Genomic DNA, 19,945 nt, shown 5'->3' with positions numbered 1-19,945 from the left:
GTGACAGCCCTTCAGGTTATTGTAATAATTGTAAGGTTAAATCTATACCATGACACACCAAATACCTCTAGCACAAAACACTGAGCCAGATAGCCTGATCAAAAATGACAAACCAATCACGTTACGTAGCAACAGACACCAGATCTAGCAACGCCTTCACACATTAGGTATCACGTTACGTAGCAACAGACACCAGATCTAGCAACGCCTTCACACATTAGGTATCACGTTACGTAGCAACAGACACCAGATATAGCAACGCCTTCACACATTAGGTATCACGTTACGTAGCAGCAGACACCAGATCTAGCAACGCCTTCACACATTAGGTATCACGTTACGTAGCAGCAGACACCAGATCTAGCAACGCCTTCACAAATTAGGTATCACGTTACGTAGCAGCAGACACCAGATCTAGCAAGCGCCTTCACACCTTAGGTATCGCGTTGCGTAGCAGCAGACACCAGATCTAGCAGCGCCTTCACACGTTAGGTATCACGTTGCGTAGCAGCAGACACCAGATCTAGCAACGCCTTCACAAATTAGGTATCCGCGTTGCGTAGCAGCAGACACCAGATCTAGCAACGCCTTCACACGTTAGGTATCACGTTACGTAGCAGCAGACACCAGATCTAGCAGCGCCTTCACAAATTAGGTATCACGTTGCGTAGCAGCAGACACCAGATCTAGCAACGCCTTCACGCGTTAGGTATCACGTTGCGTAGCAGCAGACACCAGATCTAGCAGCGCCTTCACGTTAGGTATCACGTTGCGTAGCAACAGACACCAGATCTAGCAAGCGCCTTCACAAATTAGGTATCACGTTACGTAGCAACAGACACCAGATCTAGCAACGCCTTCACAAATTAGGTATCACGTTACGTAGCAACAGACACCAGATCTAGCAACGCCTTCACAAATTAGGTATCACGTTACGTAGCAACAGACACCAGATCTAGCAACGCCTTCACAAATTAGGTATCACGTTACGTAGCAACAGACACCAGATCTAGCAACGCCTTCACACATTAGGAATCACGTTACGTAGCAACAGACACCAGATCTAGCAACGCCTTCACACATTAGGTATATACGTTGCGTAGCAACAGACACCAGATCTAGCAACGCCTTCACACATTAGGTATCACGTTGCGTAGCAACAGACACCAGATCTAGCAACGCCTTCACACATTAGGTATCGCGTTGCGTAGCAGCAGACACCAGATCTAGCAACGCCTTCACACATTAGGTATCACGCGTTGCGTAGCAGCAGACACCAGATCTAGCAAGCGCCTTCACACATTAGGTATCACGTTACGTAGCAGCAGACACCAGATCTAGCAACGCCTTCACACATTAGGTATCACGTTACGTAGCAGCAGACACCAGATCTAGCAACGCCTTCACACATTAGGTATCACGTTACGTAGCAGCAGACACCAGATCTAGCAACGCCTTCACACATTAGGTATCACGTTACGTAGCAGCAGACACCAGATCTAGCAACGCCTTCACACATTAGGTATCGCGTTGCGTAGCAACAGACACCAGATCTAGCAGCGCCTTCACACATTAGGTATCACGTTGCGTAGCAACAGACACCAGATCTAGCAACGCCTTCACACATTAGGTATCACGCCACGTAGCAACAGACACCAGATCTAGCAACGCCTTCACACATTAGGTATCACGTTACGTAGCAACAGACACCAGATCTAGCAACGCCTTCACACATTAGGTATCACGTTACGTAGCAACAGACACCAGATCTAGCAACGCCTTCACACATTAGGTATCACGTTACGTAGCAACAGACACCAGATCTAGCAACGCCTTCACACATTAGGTATCACGTTACGTAGCAACAGACACCAGATCTAGCAACGCCTTCACACATTAGGTATCACGTTACGTAGCAACAGACACCAGATCTAGCAACGCCTTCACACATTAGGTATCGCGTTACGTAGCAACAGACACCAGATCTAGCAACGCCTTCACACATTAGGTATCGCGTTGCGTAGCAACAGACACCAGATCTAGCAACGCCTTCACACATTAGGTATCCGCGTTGCGTAGCAACAGACACCAGATCTAGCAACGCCTTCACACATTAGGTATCCGTTACGTAGCAACAGACACCAGATCTAGCAACGCCTTCACACATTAGGTATCACGTTACGTAGCAACAGACACCAGATCTAGCAGCGCCTTCACACATTAGGTATCACGTTGCGTAGCAACAGACACCAGATCTAGCAACGCCTTCACACATTAGGTATCACGTTACGTAGCAACAGACACCAGATCTAGCAACGCCTTCACACATTAGGTATCCGCGTTACGTAGCAACAGACACCAGATCTAGCAACGCCTTCACACATTAGGTATCACGTTACGTAGCAACAGACACCAGATCTAGCAACGCCTTCACACATTAGGTATCACGTTACGTAGCAACAGACACCAGATCTAGCAACGCCTTCACAGGTATCACGTTCACGTAGCAACAGACACCAGATCTAGCAAGCGCCTTCACACATTAGGTATCACGTTACGTAGCAACAGACACCAGATCTAGCAACGCCTTCACACATTAGGTATCACGTTACGTAGCAACAGACACCAGATCTAGCAACGCCTTCACACATTAGGTATCACGTTACGTAGCAACAGACACCAGATCTAGCAACGCCTTCACACATTAGGTATCACGTTACGTAGCAACAGACACCAGATCTAGCAACGCCTTCACACATTAGGTATCACGTTACGTAGCAGCAGACACCAGATCTAGCAACGCCTTCACACATTAGGTATCACGTTACGTAGCAGCAGACACCAGATCTAGCAACGCCTTCACAAATTAGGTATCACGTTACGTAGCAGCAGACACCAGATCTAGCAACGCCTTCACACGTTAGGTATCACGTTACGTAGCAGCAGACACCAGATCTAGCAACGCCTTCACACATTAGGTATCACGTTACGTAGCAGCAGACACCAGATCTAGCAACGCCTTCACACATCAGGTATCACGTTACGTAGCAACAGACACCAGATCTAGCAACGCTTTCACAAATTAGGTATCAGGTTACGTAGCAACAGACACCAGATCTAGCAATGCTTTCACAAATTAGGTATCAGGTTACGTAGCAACAGACACCAGATCTAGCAATGCTTTCATAAATTAGGTATCTCATTATAGAGGGAGCATTTAAACTCTTAATATTGCTCCTACATCTGTACTCAGAGTAACAGTACTCTACGTATCACACACAAAAAACCTTAACACATAAACACTGTTGTTTTAGGTAAGATTTTCAACAACGACAGATCTGCACCCGTCCCTCCTTTATTCATAGAGAAATGTCATTTAATTTTCTACTTATCCTAAAATTACACGTGAAATACATAACTGGTATGCTTTTAAGGGCATGCTTTTGCCACAGAAATTAAACAAATTTTTATCATTATTAAATAGAATTATTTAGGATTATATTAAAAGTAGTTTTTGTTTCACAAATAACATTGCAAGTATGTCAAGTTTATATTTATAAAATGATATAATACAAACATTACTAAAATAAAATGTTTAATGCTAAATAAACTGTTATAGAAATTATTGTATATAATTATCCTTTTTAATGATCAAGTAAAAAAATGTTATTTGTTACCAACTCAGAGCACAAAACTAATAAACCTAAAATTGAGCAGAGCCTGTTATATACAAATGTATCAGTAATATTTTATTACTTTGAATACTTTTGTGAAAATCATTTAATCATAGTTTTGATTAAATCAGTTAGTTTACTTTACATTGGTTTAGGCAACTGCTTACAGTTAAATTTGACATAGATATTTTGGACATTTTTCAACACGTTAGCTTTTCTTGTTTTTTGTAAAACTTAATAACTTCAAATTCAGAAGTAGCAGTAAAGGGACATCTAAATAATGTTTCTATGAACAGGCTTAGGACCTGAGATAAGGAAACAATGAAAAGCAATGTAAACAAGAATTTCAATAATATTAATATTCAAACAAGTCATCATATTAAAAGATGTTGAATGGTATATATGGTAACATTTTTCACTATAACTTAATAAATTTAGTTGTCAGTAAAATAGAAAAGAGAAATAAAATTTACCCTTAAGGCCTAGGAATCTAAAAAATGTCTACTTTAATAAATGGAACATAAGACAGTGTCAAAATTTATACCAAACTAGATCAAGTGGAGAGTGTATATTAATATTTTTATATTAATTAAATATAAAGTGATGACAGAAAACTAGAAACTGCTGTAAATAACATTGTGTACTTCTTACAAATCATGAGTACTCAGTACTTCCTAAACACCTGGGATACCCAGATTTTGTTTATTTTAAAGTTTTCAAAGACTATTAAGACCTTCAGTTTAGCCAAAAATCATTGGTAGAGAACCAACCAGTAGCATTAAAATCATTGGCAGAGAACCAACCAGTAGCATTACAACCAAATGCTCTATTGATTATTCTGACTCTGGTGTACTTCACCAATGTTTGAAGTTGTTCCAATGACTTAAACATCAAAATGTTGCATTGTAACTTGGGAAGTGCAGAAGTAGTATACCAGATCATCATCCTCAACACATGATGTTGAAATTGTTACATCAAGGTAAAACTGGTACTTTCATAGCAACTACCATTCATTAATACTGATTGTTACAAAGAGTAGTCAGTGTATCAATGGTACAAGCTTATTGGAATTATACATATGTAAAAACGGCTGGTTTGGGTTGAGAAAATGTTTTATGCAGAGGAGCAAACAACGTTTCGACCTTCTTCGGTCATCGTCAGTACTGCTCTCAACATCATTAAAGTGACTATTAGGTACTATATCCTAATAGGTTTATTTCTGCTGGAACTCTGCTATTGTGTTCCACAGATTATCCTTCTATTTATCTACCTATTTAAAGTAACATCCAGTAACCATTGTGAGAGTTAACAGCATTGTTCAGTTTAAACAATTATTCAAACCTGAAAACAATTCCATACTTAGTTTGAAAAGCGATGGCTACTGATACAGGGACTTTTGTATGGTTTTTGTTTCTTCATGTCTTCCTTGTGTCTGTACTTTATGGTATTGCCATTCCTACATCATCCTTTTTTAAACTCATTTGTAAAACAATTCAATACTTAGTTTTATTGAAGAGCTATGGCTACTGATACAGGGACTTTTGTATGGTTTTTGTTTCTTCATGTCTTCCTTGTTTCTGTACTTTATGGTATTGCCATTCCTACATCATCCTTTTTTAAACTCATATGTAAAACAATTCAATACTTAGTTTTATTGAAGAGCTATGGCTACTGATACAGGGACTTTTGTATGGTTTTTGTTTCTTCATGTCTTCCTTGTTTCTGTACTTTATGGTATTGCCATTCCTACATCATCCTTTTTTAAACTCATATGTAAAACAATTCAATACTTAGTTTTATTGAAGAGCCATGGCTAGTGATACAAGGACTTTTGTATGGTTTGTATCACTTTCACGATGTTAAGAGCAGTAGTGATAGAGCTAGAAATAATGCATTTAACTGCAATGAGCAGGTTCTATTATGTAACAGATTTTATCCTTCAGCTTGTGTAGCTGAAAAAAGTATGGAAGGGAAAGAAAACAAAAGAAACATATGGAAATTAAATAGCAGAAGTTATGTATATAGTTATATAGGTGATTCTTTAGTAAGAAAGGTTGTTAGTAGATAGGGAAAGGAGTAATGGATATAATGAAAAGTGATAAGGGTCGAATGATGTATATCAGATGAGCTAACCCACAAACACAAGGGACAGAAAAACATATGAAGCCTTTTTGCAACAGGTCAGGTATCATAAGCCACATCATTGCATTTGTTGACTTGAATTCAAAATTTATTGAACTGCTATTTTATGAATTTATATCCATAAATCTGGAATAAAATTGTAGATTATAATTCAAACTTTAATATTATATATCAGTTAATTTCTTAATTTAAAAGCAAATATCAAAAGAACACATATAACTATAGATTTCAGTGAGTCACATGGTATGTTGAATGTTACACTGTTTAAAATTAGATGTTTGTGATGTAAAAATACTACATCTATAGTTTCATACAAATGAGAAACCCAAATTACTGGTATCATCAAGCAAGAATACAAAATAAGAACCTGGTATCTTTTTATTTTGATGAAATATGGTTTACGTACTAAATCAAACAGTGGTCCTGTTCATCTCTTTCTATGTTTGAAAATTGTCCCTTATATACACTTACTTCAATATAATAACCAATTGACAGCCTATAATGTCCCCCTTGTGGCTTTCTCAGCCATTTTAATCCATGAAAAGGCTACCACATTCTTTAGAACAAAGATTTCTAGAAGGTAGGTTATGTCTTTATTCTGCTTGATGTTTCATACTTTTTTAAAACCTAAATACATCTTAGTTACTAAGCCTAATAAATTATAACGAAATTCTAAAGTATCAGTGTAGTTCTTTATGACTGTTTGGTTATTGAACTGTATATACAAAACCTAAAAAAAAAAGGCTTAGCAACCTACATGCAGCAGCAACTGAGTTCAAAGGTTGTAGCTAAAGGAGAGATAATTCTTTGCTTTACTTCATGATTTATTGTTCTGTATTATAAAAAAAAAGTTTAACAATTTATTTCTAAATATTAATAATCTACATACACATATATAATGTATAATAATTGAAATGTAACTATATATTACAAAATACTAGTCCACTGAAACACAGCCAAGATAGGGAAGACTAAAGGTCAGTTTTACGTTATTATGTACCATATCAATTCAAGTTATGTAATGTCAGATAGACATGAGTGAAAGGTCAATGTAATAAAAAGTGTGTGTGTGTGTGTGTGCGTGTTTATAGCATTATGAGACTTAAGCAACTTAGACTAAACATTTGTATTTTTGTGTTATAATATGTATTCATTCTAGCATGAATAGAACAACTTATATTTATTTCCTAATTTTTTTCTTATGATTATGAGGTTGGTTAAGCAACAGACCCACATAGTTAGAGGATAGAATACAACCAAATATAAAATTTTGTTGAAAGCAAATGTTTGAAATGTACTTAGGAAGTTTTAAGAGTTTACACAAATAATATCTGAGGTTTTGGGAGTGAATAACAGTTTTTTAATCATAAAATGAAATAACTTTACTCTCAGACTAGTAATGAAACAGACTATTTTCACAAACAAATCTTTACTAAATATTTCATTAAAAAAATTGATTTTTATATACAAAATACCTATAATATTTACTAAAAGTCTACCAAATTTTGTGAAGATAAACATGCTGTATCAAATTGTTTGTTTGTTGTTTTTTGGAATTTCGCACAAAGCTACTCGAGGGCTATCTGTGCTAGCCGTCCCTAATTTTGCAGTGTAAGACTAGAGAAGGCAGCTAGTCATCACCACCCAGCGCCAACTCTTGGGCTACTCTTTTACCAACGAATAGTGGGATTGACAGTCACATTATATGCCCCCACAGCTGGGAGGGCGAGCATGTTTAGCGTGACGTGGGTGCGAACCCGCGACCCTCGGATTACGAGGCGCACGCCTTACGCGCTTGGCCATGCCGGGCCTGCTGTATCAAAAGTGCAAATATTTAACATGCGCAAATGTGCAGATGAACTTGTGTATATTATACCCCCCCAAATTTTTACTATAATGGTAGAATATAATAATTAAACACTTGGGATAGGCTAGACTGTTACTAGAACTGTAAAATTATAATAATGAAACAGAAGAGTTAAAGCACTAGACAGAAAAGATCTCAATGTAATAGGAATAACATACTTTGGTTAAATGTAGACAATACTTGTGATAGATATTTTTCTGAAATACAAGGTTAAAGGTTATTTAATGTCTAGAAAAGAAGAAATATATGTAAACTATGAGTTTCATTAACTTTAGTTCACTAAACTTGAGTAGAATTTATCTTTTGAGGTTTCTATTAGTGAATAAAAGGAAAGAATACTTTTAGTTATAATTTATTGTTACAGACCACTGAAGGAAACTGATGAAACTAATGAGAAAAACATTTCACCTATAAAACTATGTAAGATTTTAATTTCATGCAAACAGAGAGGAAAATGTTAATCCAGCCAGAGGTTTCACATGCCATTTTAGGTGTTTTTCTTCACCAACTGGGAGGAGAATCTATGAAAAACAATGCTATTTCACATTTATTAACTTTTTGTATAGAAGTAGTTGTCAGGACAGAAACTGAGGGTGATGCTTGGGATGGAAAGGTTGTTGTACAATAACAGGTTTAGATCTAAATTTGTTTGATCTTTTTTATTTTCACAAGACAAGCATGAGGGTATGACTGAAGTGTTTGAGGCTGTTAAGAGAAATGACGGTGATAAAATCTGTTCACAAATATTTATCTTAATACAGTTAACTTTATAACAGATACTTCAACATTAAAGTCAACTGATCAACAGCAATCAAGTTCAAGTCTTATAATACAAACAATTACTTTTACTGGTGGTTTAGTAAACATCATTAGACTAAGATCAGCTCATTTTATCCATCAAATGACAACAACTATGATGAATGCACCATCTATTGGTACATACATAATTTATTACTTGGCTTAACGATATAACAGTTTTCAGTAATACCATGAAACAAGTCTTGACAAAAGTAGCCCACCAGTTTATCAAAAATGCTATTTCTATTTCTAAATAGCACACTTTGAGTTACACATGCTCAATTAAAAACTCAAATGTATCTAATAAAAGAGCTTCCACTTAAAATAAAAATTTGCAAGCTAATTCATAATTTATTGTGACCTTCCACTGGTACAGTGGTCTTAGGGTTTATAACACTAAAAATTAGATTTTGATACCTATGGTAGACATAGCACAGAAGGCCCATTGTGCAGATTAGGAATTCAAAACAATGAAATAATTTATCATATTATATGTACAAAAACTATTGAAAAGGTTGGATTATTTTGTGCTCTATACTACAGGCTTATTTTTTAATGCAAGCAATGTAAATCGCCACTGTACCATTAAAATGTTACATTCATTTAAATTAACTCCATGGGTCATCTTGAACTTTGATAATGACAAACTTATGAAAATAAAAGACAAGAGATTTTTAATATTTAATTATAATATTAGTAGTACACATTTAAAAGTTTAAAATAAATTTAAAAACTTAATATTTATATTTACTTTTATCTAGACCACTAATACATTACTTTATCCTACCTTAGGTCAAACATAGACTACAACTCTTAAAAAGTTAAGTATTAACTTCAGACTACAATGTACTTACAATAACATTGCACCAATTTACTTAGGCTTAAGAATTACAACTAACTGCAAGATTAGTGATATTAATGTTATGTGTATTATATTATAATAATAATACTAGAAGTACTATACATAATATGTTACTATTAACAATAACAGTAATTTTGTCACGAAAAAAACAGCATATTAATTTATTATAAATGTGACAGATAGACATATTGTATGCAGTTAATTAACTGCACGAGAATTACAAAAAAAAAGTACAACCTACCAAAGAACATACTATTTATATTAACATGTTATGAAACCCCTGAAATTATAACAAATTCGCTATTAATTTATATTAAATTACAGACAACTTCCTGACCTCACTTAAATTTCGTTGCTGCCGAGCCCAAATTGCTAAAGACAACTTACCCAGCCTTTCGTCTTCAACTACATTTTTCTCACTAGTAGTCACTCCTCCTCTAAAAAACCTGCTTCTGTTTCTTTCTTTCAGATTGACAAAATATCAGTAAAACTTCCAACTTAAGAGATTTTCAAGTCCGAGCAATATATAATCCCCTTTGTCAATTTTTAAACTCTATTAAGTATCCGCCATTTACAGTTCAGCGTCAATCGCAATTATATCAAATAACTGTCATAACTTACAAACTTTCGAAAATAAATATTACATATATGCTACTGTGCATTTTGCATAGATTGTTGTATAATATCACGTGACTTTAATCATCTTTAGCGACATCTTTCGTGTTTCACAAATACTTGTATATTAATGACTGTAATATAATATATTTAAGATTATCAACCAATAATGTACAAGCAGGTATTTATATTTTTTTTTTCATACTAGAAATAACCGGATTAAACACACTTAAAACAGTTCCATAGCAGTCATTAAGATCTGTTGCTACAAGCCTACAGGTACAATAGTTTGTAACCAATAAAACTCCTATATACCAATGCCTTGCAAAAATATTCATCCCCTGATAAATTTCCATATTTTTTTGCCGTCTGAGCTTGCAAACACAAAACTTTCAAATGGGTCCCGCTGGTACAGCGGTAAGTTTAAGAATTTATACCGCTAAAACCAGGAGTTCGATTCCCTTCTGTAGACTCAGCAGATAGCCCGATGTGGCTTTGCTATAAGAAAACACACACATTCAAATGGGACTTTATGTTTATAATCTACAAAATTTGCTCCAACTGAGAAAACTAAGAAAATGCTGATACTATGGAAGTAAGTTATATTTTCATAGAAAATTGAAGTATTCTCTATTGTATGTGTATTCAGCATTTTTGCTACGATAACCGTAAATCAATTCAGCTACAAAATAAATTATCTTAGTGCATTAGAAATTGGTGTAACGGTTTTTTCTGTGTGTAATCAAGTGGGTTAGCTCGAATTCAGATTAAATGTATTTGTTTAAACCATAACTCAATTGGAGCTACGATAAACCAACCATGAGGAGCAAGAAGCTTTCTGAATAAGTCAGAGATTGTGTTAGGTTTGTATTTTCTTACAGCAAAGCCACACCGGGCTATCTGCTGAGCCCACCGAGGAGAATTGAATCCCTGATTTTAGCGTTGTAAATCCGGAGACATAAAGCTGTACTAACGGGAGTTGAAGCCAGAGATACAATGGTAGGGAAGAACAGAACTGAAGAAGGTTAAAAGAACATTTCAAATCCCTTTGAATACAATGAAGTAAATCATTAAAAGGCGGGGCGTACTTATACTACCCACATAAGGCCACCCTTTCAAACTAAGCAGCCGGTCAAGCATGGTCTGGTTAGGGATGCTACTTGCAAGCCAACAGTTATGTGAAAGATTTGTAAAGTTTCATGTCTTCAACGGAAGGAAGTGTTTATACATCAACTATATTCAGGCCACTATACAAATTAGGTTTGGTATGGGTGAGTAGCAAGAAAGAAGCCACTACTTAAAAAGAATAATTTTAAATGTCGTATGAAGTTTGCAACAAACCATTTAAATGACACTGCAGATGTGTGACAGATAGTTTAGTAACTAGACGAGACAAAGATTAAGCATTTTGTCTAAATTTAGAGTATTACGTTTCACGCAAGCCCAACACAGCACATAGCTCAGCCAACATCATCCCAACTGTAAAGTATAGTAACGGCATCATCATGTTAAAAGGGTGATTCTCATTGGCATGGACAGGGAAACTTAGATTGAGAAGATGGGTGGTGTAAAGTATAGGCGAATACTAAAGGAAAACCTGCTTGAGCCAGCCAAACATCTGAAACTAAATCAAATGACATTTCAGCAGGACAAAGACCTGAAGCACAAGGCCAAATGCACATTGGAGTGGTTTCAAAAGAAGAAAGTGAATGTTCTGGAGTGGCCTAGTCAAAGTTTTGACTTGAATCCAATATAACATTTAGAGCAAAATTAGGTTCGTTGGAGATTGTTGATTGGCTGCAATCTTCAAATTTTAGAATTGGAGCAATTTTGCCCTGAAGAATGACCAAACATTACACCATTTTAATCTATTTAGTTTCTTTGCAGGTTTTGCTGACTTTCAACTTTTTTCACACATAAAACTCTTAAGTTTTATAATAATTTTGAATAAAATCTAGTTCATTAAAAAATTGTTAATATTATTCATATTTCATTAAAATGTGACATTATTGGTAGAGGTTAAATATGTTTGTAACCTTTAATATTTTTAAATGAGTTTGTGGTAACAAAGTGATAACAATAACTAGCAGCAATAATGTATTTATGCAAAACAATTTAACTGTAACAGAAAAAAAACATGACAATAAAGAATTTTGTTTGATTGAGGGTGAACACAAAGTTACACAATGAGTTATCAGTGCTCTGCGCACCACGGCTATCAAAACCCGTTGTAATTTCATGGTGTCAGAAAAACACGTAGGTTCAAGAAGTCTTGATAGAAACGAATAAAAACCCTATAACCTGAGCACTTTCGAATGGTGGACCTTTTTTCTTATGTTGTAAGCCCATTGACATATTGCTGTGCCACAAGGAAGAAACAAAACCACCCCTTTCAAGAAGTTTATAAAAGATAGAAATAAGTATGACAATAATAATTATGAAAACATGTTGATGTTCTTTTGAACTTGTAGCGCATACTTGAGGGATTTAGATAGTTTGGTAATATAGTTAGTAAACTATATAAAAATAAATTGTTTTGTTTTTGAAATTTCGCACAAAGCTACTCGAGGGCTATCTGTGCTAGTCATCCCTAATTTAGCAGTGGAAGACTAGAGGGAAGGCAGCTAGTCATCACTACCCACAGCCAACTCTTGGGCTACTCTTTTACCAACGAATAGTGGGATTGACCGTCACATTATAACGCCCCCACGGCTGGGAGGGCGAGCATGTTTGGGGCGACGCGGATGCGAACCCGCACCCCTCAGATTACGAGTCTCACGCCTTAACACGCTTGGCCATGCCGGGCCGAATATAAAAATAAAATGCTCTTTAATTCAAAGAATGACTTCATCAAGGATGTAATATAAGTTCTCGTATTATGAGCCTTAATGAAGCTGCTGTAAGAAAAAAACGGCTGGAATAAAAATGTTTTTTTTTAATTATTATATAGAGAAGAAAGATAGTATATGTTTAAGGTTTTTTTACTGAAATATTGTAACTTTTGAAAAACAATAAAACATTTACATAACATTAAATGTGAAAAAGAATAGTGTTAACTATTTAACAAAACGTTACATTGAAGTTCAGGTTCAAACAGTTTAATAAATGGACTAAAAACCTTTACAATCCAAATAAACCTTAAATTACCATTAGCAACAAAATTAAAAATAAATATATTTAATAAAAACTGAAAGGTACAAGGATACTAAATGCTTTTTAGAAACGTTTTATATTAAATTCCAATATTTGACTTAGCATGGTCGAGTAGTTTGGGCGCTCGACTCGCTTGTCAACATGCTTGTTCCTTTTAGCCTTGAGAGCATTATAACATATGGTCAATCTTACTAATCGTTGGTAAAGAGTATTCCAATGGCTGGCGATAGATAAAGCTATTTAGTTACCTTCCCTATAGTATGTCACTGCTAAATTAGGGACGGCTGTAGAAGATAGGCCTCGCGCAGCTTTGTGAGAAATTCAAATCAAACCATGATGAATATAAAAAAGACGTTTTTTTTCTAATTTCAGATTAATTTTGAATAACTTGTTTAGTTTTCTTCGAAACTGTGTATCTAATGCAACGTATTACGATTTCAAATAGTCAGAAACTGATTTAAATGATAATTTAAATATAGAAGTTAACTAAATGTTGATACGTATACAAGGTATGATATTTGCCAACAAGGTTTGTATACACAGTTTATTTTTTAACGCATCTCGGTTGTGATAAAACTTTAATATATTAAAATGAAACAACAGGGTAGGCTTTGAACGATTAGATGCCCCCCAGGGACCAGCAGTATGTCTGCGTACTAACACCGTTAAAAACCGGGTTTCAATACCCGTGGTGGGCAGAGTAGATAGCTCATTGTGTAGCTTTGTGTTTAATTCTAAACAAATTAAACAAAATCAGACGATTAGATATTTATACTGTATAGTCCGCATCATTAACTTTCTGAACAGCTTCGCAAGGAACATGATACATAGCTTTGAGTGGATGTCCCATAATGGGTAATAATAATACTGGGCCCGGCATGGCCAGATGGATAAGACACTCGTCTCGTAATCCGAGGGTCGCGGGCTCGAATCCCCGTCGCACCAAACATGCTTGTCCTTTCAGCCGTGAGGGCGTTATAATGTTACAGTAAATCCCACTATTCGTTAGTAAAAGAGTAGCCCAAGAGTTGGCGGTAGGTGGTGATGACAAGCTGCCTTCCCTCTTGTCTTTCATTGCAAAATTAGGGACGGCTAGCGCAGATAGCCCTTGTGTAGCTTTGCACGAAATCCAAAACAAACCAAATAATAATACAAAGACCATGTCACCTGGATGGAACTTACTCTTTTCAACTTCGCAGTTACAAGAAATTTTTCATTTTACAGTAGAATGGTAGGAATTTCGTTTTTGTGAAAAATGGTTTCATCCTATAAAGTACAATCATTGGAACGGCAGTTGCTTCTTGTAGTATTTAAACATTTTTTTCATCTAATTAAGTTAAAACTCCTTAATTCCATATAATAGTTTTAGTTTGGTGAAACTGTTGCTATTATGCACAGAATTGCACCATTGATCAAAATAAACCTCTTTCTTCGTGGTCAAATTCTGTATAAATTAAATTATTTTGCTTGTAAAATATTTGATGATAAGGCTCCAGTACTAACTTGTATGCCTTAACCTTGTCATAAATTTGCCTTATAAATCTTATGATATGATTTGAAAATGTTACTTCCACATGAAAGACTTGTAAAGAAAGTTATTTCAGTAGGTGTGGGGAATTGACTTAGTTAACTAATTAGATAGAAGAGTAACTGGATGGAAGAAACCAAAGAGTTGTTATAAATGGAGTTCAGTCAAACTGGATTAATGTTTCAAGCGGGGTATCTCAGGGTTCAGTCTTAAGAAAGAATGGTCGATAAATTTTTGATTTACTAGTGACAAAAGTATTGGGTGTCGCTGCCTCTGAAGAGGATGCTGCTGATTCACAAAAGGATTTAGATAAGTTATTGAGTTTTGAAAATAAATGGCAGAGGATGTTCATTATAATACATGCAAGATACTCCAAGGTTATCATAATTTGAATTATAAGTTATGAAGAAAAGATATATTGGTGTGATGGTTAGGTTAATCAGTCTCTAAAGCAATCCAAATAGTGTGCTGTTGCTAGCGATATGGTAAATAAGATTTTAGATTGTAGCTATTGAAATATTGAATAAAAGGCTAAAGAGGTTATAACTTCATTGTATAGGTTACTGGTTAGGCTATATTTGCAGTATTGCGTTCAGTCTTGGGCTTCTTGCCTTAGGAAAGACATTGAATTGTTAAAAAGGGTTTAGAGGAGTTTTACAAAATGGTGCCTTTGCAAAGTCGTTTAATAAAGTTTAGAATTTTATTGTTAGATAGTCAACAATACTTTAACTAAAGAAAAATCTTGCCCTACAATTTTATTCTTTAAAAATGTTACTGCAAATGTGGATGAGGGTAAGAGTGTAGATTTGGTGTATCTGGATTTTCAGAAATATTTGACAAAAATCCGCATGAAAGGCTTGTAAACAAACTTCACTCTAGGTGTGGGGGATAAGATAACTGGTCGGATAAAAGAGTGGCTTGACAGAAGAAAGCAGAGGGTTTGTTACAAATTGAGTTCAATTAAACTGGATTAGTGTTATAAGTGGGGTACCTCAAGGTTCAATCTTAGGACCATTGCTTACAATAATGATAAAGATGAAGGAATGATCAATAATTTTTTAAAAATTTGTTTATCATATCAAGATCTTTGTTATTTCTGGCTGTAAAGAAGATGCTAATGCTTCAGAAAAGAATATACATCCAAGGAGTGTATTGTTTCTACTTGAAGGGAAAATAGGATTTTTTAGAATGTATCAACAAAAATATTGAATACAAGTCTAAAGAGATTATACTTTAATTCTGTAGGTCACTGGTTAGGCCACATGTGGAATATCGTGTTCAATCTTGGGCTCCTTACGTTAAGAAAGACATTGCATTTTTGTAAATGGTTATTAGAATGGCACCTGGGATAGAAGGGTTGTCACACGAGGAGTGATAAAGATCCTTAAAATTGTTTATTTCTTCAAAAAAGAAGAGTTAGAGGAGATCTTCTTGAAGTGTTTAAAATTGTAAAGTAAATTGGTAATGTTTATGCATCAATATTTTTCGTACTTAAGCTTGAGAATTCTATATAATAAAACTAGAGAACAAAAATATACATTTCGGCAAGATTGAAGTTATCTTCAGCTAAGACAATTTTATTCTTCAAATAGTGTGTTTGGCCTATGAAATGGATTGGCTTCGGATGTTGTGGAGGCAGCAACTTTGAGTGAGTTTAAAAGAAAGCTTGATATATAAATGAATAATAAGAGCTGGTTTCGATTTTTTTAAATTTATTTACTTATTTAATAGTTTTAGTTTGGCATAGAGGATTGGATAGCTGGAAAGGAACAACAGATCTCTAAACATTATGTTATGTTATATGGTATGTAAATATTTGTATAACCTTCCAGAGTGAGCGCAGCATAAGCTTCTTATGCTTTACCAGTTAAAATACCTTGTACTAATAATGAACAATTTCCATGGTTTAACCTTCTCAAAATAATGGAAATATTTATCAACTTCATTGAACGGTGGTTCTTTAACGTATTGTTTAAGTTCAAAGTTGTATCTTCATTAAACAGTGGTTCTTTAATGTATCGTTTAATTTCAAAGTTGTATCTTCATTGAACGGTGGTTCTTTAACATATCGTTTAATTTCAAAGTTGTATCTTCATTGAACGGTGGTACTTTAACGTATCGTTTAATTTCAAAGTTATCACTTGCCATGGCCAATTGGAATTCAGTCTAATTTCCATTTATTTCAGTTTAATTTCTTTCTTAACTTTGATACGATCTTGTTCAAGCCTCGATTTGTGTAAGTTTTAGCTGGATCTCCAACTTATCTTTATCACTCTATCTCCTGACTGGCCAGTATGGACATTGGAATATTCCCCCTAATACTTTCTCAGAAAACAAGTTATCATTGACTGCTATTTCAATGATATGCTACTTTATTTCATTTTTCTCATTGATTTCGTAACTTCTAGTTCCAAAACTTTGGCAGTTTCGAGCAATTTTCTTTTGTTATATCTCTTGTTCTTCGAAGGACGGTGATTCAAAAAATCAAGAAAATCAAATATATTCAAATCTTTTTAACACTGATGAATGTAAATTTAATTATGATTTTAATTTAGATTTAGGTCGAATTTTCTCTCTGATTTAAAGACAAGCTCCTAATTTATTATGTTGCGTATTAAAATTTCAAATAACCTAAAATGAGTTAAATGAAAATTTATATTTAGAAGTTAAATAATTCCGAAATGTATCCAAGTTATGATATATGTGAACAAGACTGGTACACGCAGTTTCTTTACTAATATAAATTTATTTTAATATACAAAGAATAAAACAATTTACGATTACAATTATTGCAAATAATGATCCATGTACATAATTTATACCGACCCGACATGACCAGATGGTTAGGGCACTCGACTCATAATCTGAGGGTCCCGGGTTGGAATCCCCGTCACACCAAAATGCTCGCCCTTTCAGCCGCAGGGGCGTTATAATGTGACGATCAATCTAACTATTCGTTGGTAAAAGAGTAGCCTAAGAGTTGGCAGTGGGTGGTGATAACTAGCTGCCTCCCTCTAGTCTTATACTGCTAAATTAGGGACGGCTAGCTTTACGCGAAATTCAGAAAACAACCAAAAACAAAATTTACAATATTGAGTCTTCTTTCTCGATCCTCCGTTGGGACAACGGTAAGTCTACGAATTAACAACGCTAAAATCAGGGATTTGATTCCCCTTGGTGGACACAACAGATGGCCTGATGCGGCTTTGCTACAAGAAAACACACATACATACTTCTTTTTTGGTCAATGATCCCACCCAAGTTTTTAACTTCTGAAGTTGTAACATTCTTTATAAAGACTCTGATGTCCAATGTGGATTTACTGAAGTTAAACGGTTTTAATGTTCGGAATTTACAAACGTTCAAATATCCAAACTTACCAATTAATAAGTTATAGCTTCCAAGGGCCCCCCGCTAGTACAGTGGTATGTCTCCGGATTTACAACGCTAAAATCAGGGGTTCGATTCCCCTCGGTGGGCTGAGCAGTATAGCCCGATGTGGCTTTGCTATAAATAAAAACACAAACACGCTTCCAAGGTGTATTGTATATAGCTTTCGCAAACCAACGCGTAGTGTTGGTTACATTGATCATAGTTACACCTTCAATGTGTATTGTCTACAGCTATAGCAAACCAACGTGTGGTGTTGGTTACATTTATTGGAGTGAGAAGAGATTCCAGAAATTTCAGTCTGCGCAACAATATAAATTATATATCGTTGTTTATGTGCAAATATATATTATTCATTCTTACGCTCGAGAATCTTCTACAATTTTAGTGAATAGGCGGGAATTTCGCAATACATATTTTATAGTATAAATTACGTATATTTCTAAAGATTGTTTTAAGTTAAACAACCATCGATATTAAAATAGATATATAATAGAAAATCCGTAATAATAACGATACAAAAATTCTATGTTTTACAGTTTAGTTTTATTTCTTGTGTAGTTTTTGGTTTATCGGAGAAAAGCTACACAATGTTTTATTTATGCTCTGTTAACCACAAGGAGTCGAATCACGAATTTTAGCGTTGAAGTCCGTAAATGTACGACTTTCACACCAAAAAACTCGTATGAGAAAGGTAAAAGAAAAATAAATGTTAATATTTCACAACATTTCTACGTGGTCCACCTTCCTAAGATTAGGTATTTGAAGTTTTTACAGATAATTTAAATGTTATGAAGTTTCAGGAGCAAAATAATTTAGTCTTTAGATATTAATTGACTAATGTGACCGACACAGTCTTTAAATTAGTTACAGTATTTCGGTCTTTAGATAAAACATAAATAAATCTCAAATATATTCTAAATATCAGATTCGAACAGATCTGACTGAAAATTAACACTGTGTTTACAATTAACATTTTTATTGAAATATATATTTCAATATATTGAAGTTCGAATCAAAGTATATATGTATATATAATTTATTATTTTAATTGCGTTTTATTCTTGAGAAAAAAGTTATTCTATGGGCTATCTGTGCTGTATCCATAATGGGTACAAAATTCCAATTTAATGTTATAATCCCTTCATAGCCATATGGGTATTGCGCTCGACTCGCAATATAAGGGTCGCAAGCTCAAATCCCCGTCCTAACAAACATAATCGCCCTTTCAACCATGGGGACGTTATAATCTATAGCCAATCCCCCTATTTATTGGTAAAAGAGTAACCCAAGAGTCGGTGATAGGTGGTGCTATTTAGCTACCTTCCCTAAAGTCTTCTGACATTCCTTATATCTAATATAGAGAAGGTTAAAGTCTTCTGACCTTCCTATCATCTATCATAGTATAGGTTAAAGTCTTCTGACCTTCCTATCATCTAACGTAGTATAGGTTAAAGTCTTCTGACCTAACTTTTATCTAACATAGTATAGGTTAAAGTCTTCTGACCTTCCTATTATCTAACACAGTATAGGCTAAAGACTCCTGACCTTCCTATCATCTAACATAGTATAGGCTAAAGTCTTCTGACCTCCCTTTTATATAACACAGTATAAGCTAAAGTCTTCTGACCTCCCTTTTATATAACACAGTATAAGCTAAAGTCTTCTGACCTTGCTAACATCTATCATAGTATACGCTAAAGTCTTCTGACCTTCCTATCATCTAACATAGTATAGGCTAAAGTCTTCTGACCTTCGTATTATCTAACATAGTATAAGCTAAAGTCCTCCGACCTTCTGTTTGTCTAACATAGTATAGGTTAAAGTCTTCTGACCTTCCTATCATCTAACATAGTATAGGCTAAAGTCTTCTGACCTTCGTATTATCTAACATAGTTTACGCTAAAGTCTTCTGA

General features: G+C 34.9%; 1 protein-coding gene across 2 annotated transcripts in view; it reads right to left on the bottom strand.

Annotated features, from left to right (window-relative positions):
- Positions 1–19,945, bottom strand: part of LOC143249951 (uncharacterized) — a 147,931-nt gene that overhangs the window by 116,670 nt on the left and 11,316 nt on the right. The window contains exon 1 of one of the 2 annotated variants that reach the window (XM_076500583.1): positions 9,731–10,034. The exons of the other annotated variant lie outside the window; for it this stretch is intronic. The gene's annotated coding sequence lies outside the window, so the exon portion shown is untranslated. Of the gene's footprint in view, positions 1–9,730; positions 10,035–19,945 lie in introns of those variants that run through there. 2 annotated transcript variants of the gene reach the window in all.

Source organism: Tachypleus tridentatus, chromosome 4 (genome assembly GCF_004210375.1).
Source record: "Tachypleus tridentatus isolate NWPU-2018 chromosome 4, ASM421037v1, whole genome shotgun sequence".
In the NCBI taxonomy this organism is placed as follows: Eukaryota; Metazoa; Arthropoda; class Merostomata; order Xiphosura; family Limulidae; genus Tachypleus; species Tachypleus tridentatus.
The sequence above is the reverse complement of the archived record's forward strand: the minus strand, read 5'-3'. Positions and strand labels throughout refer to the sequence as shown.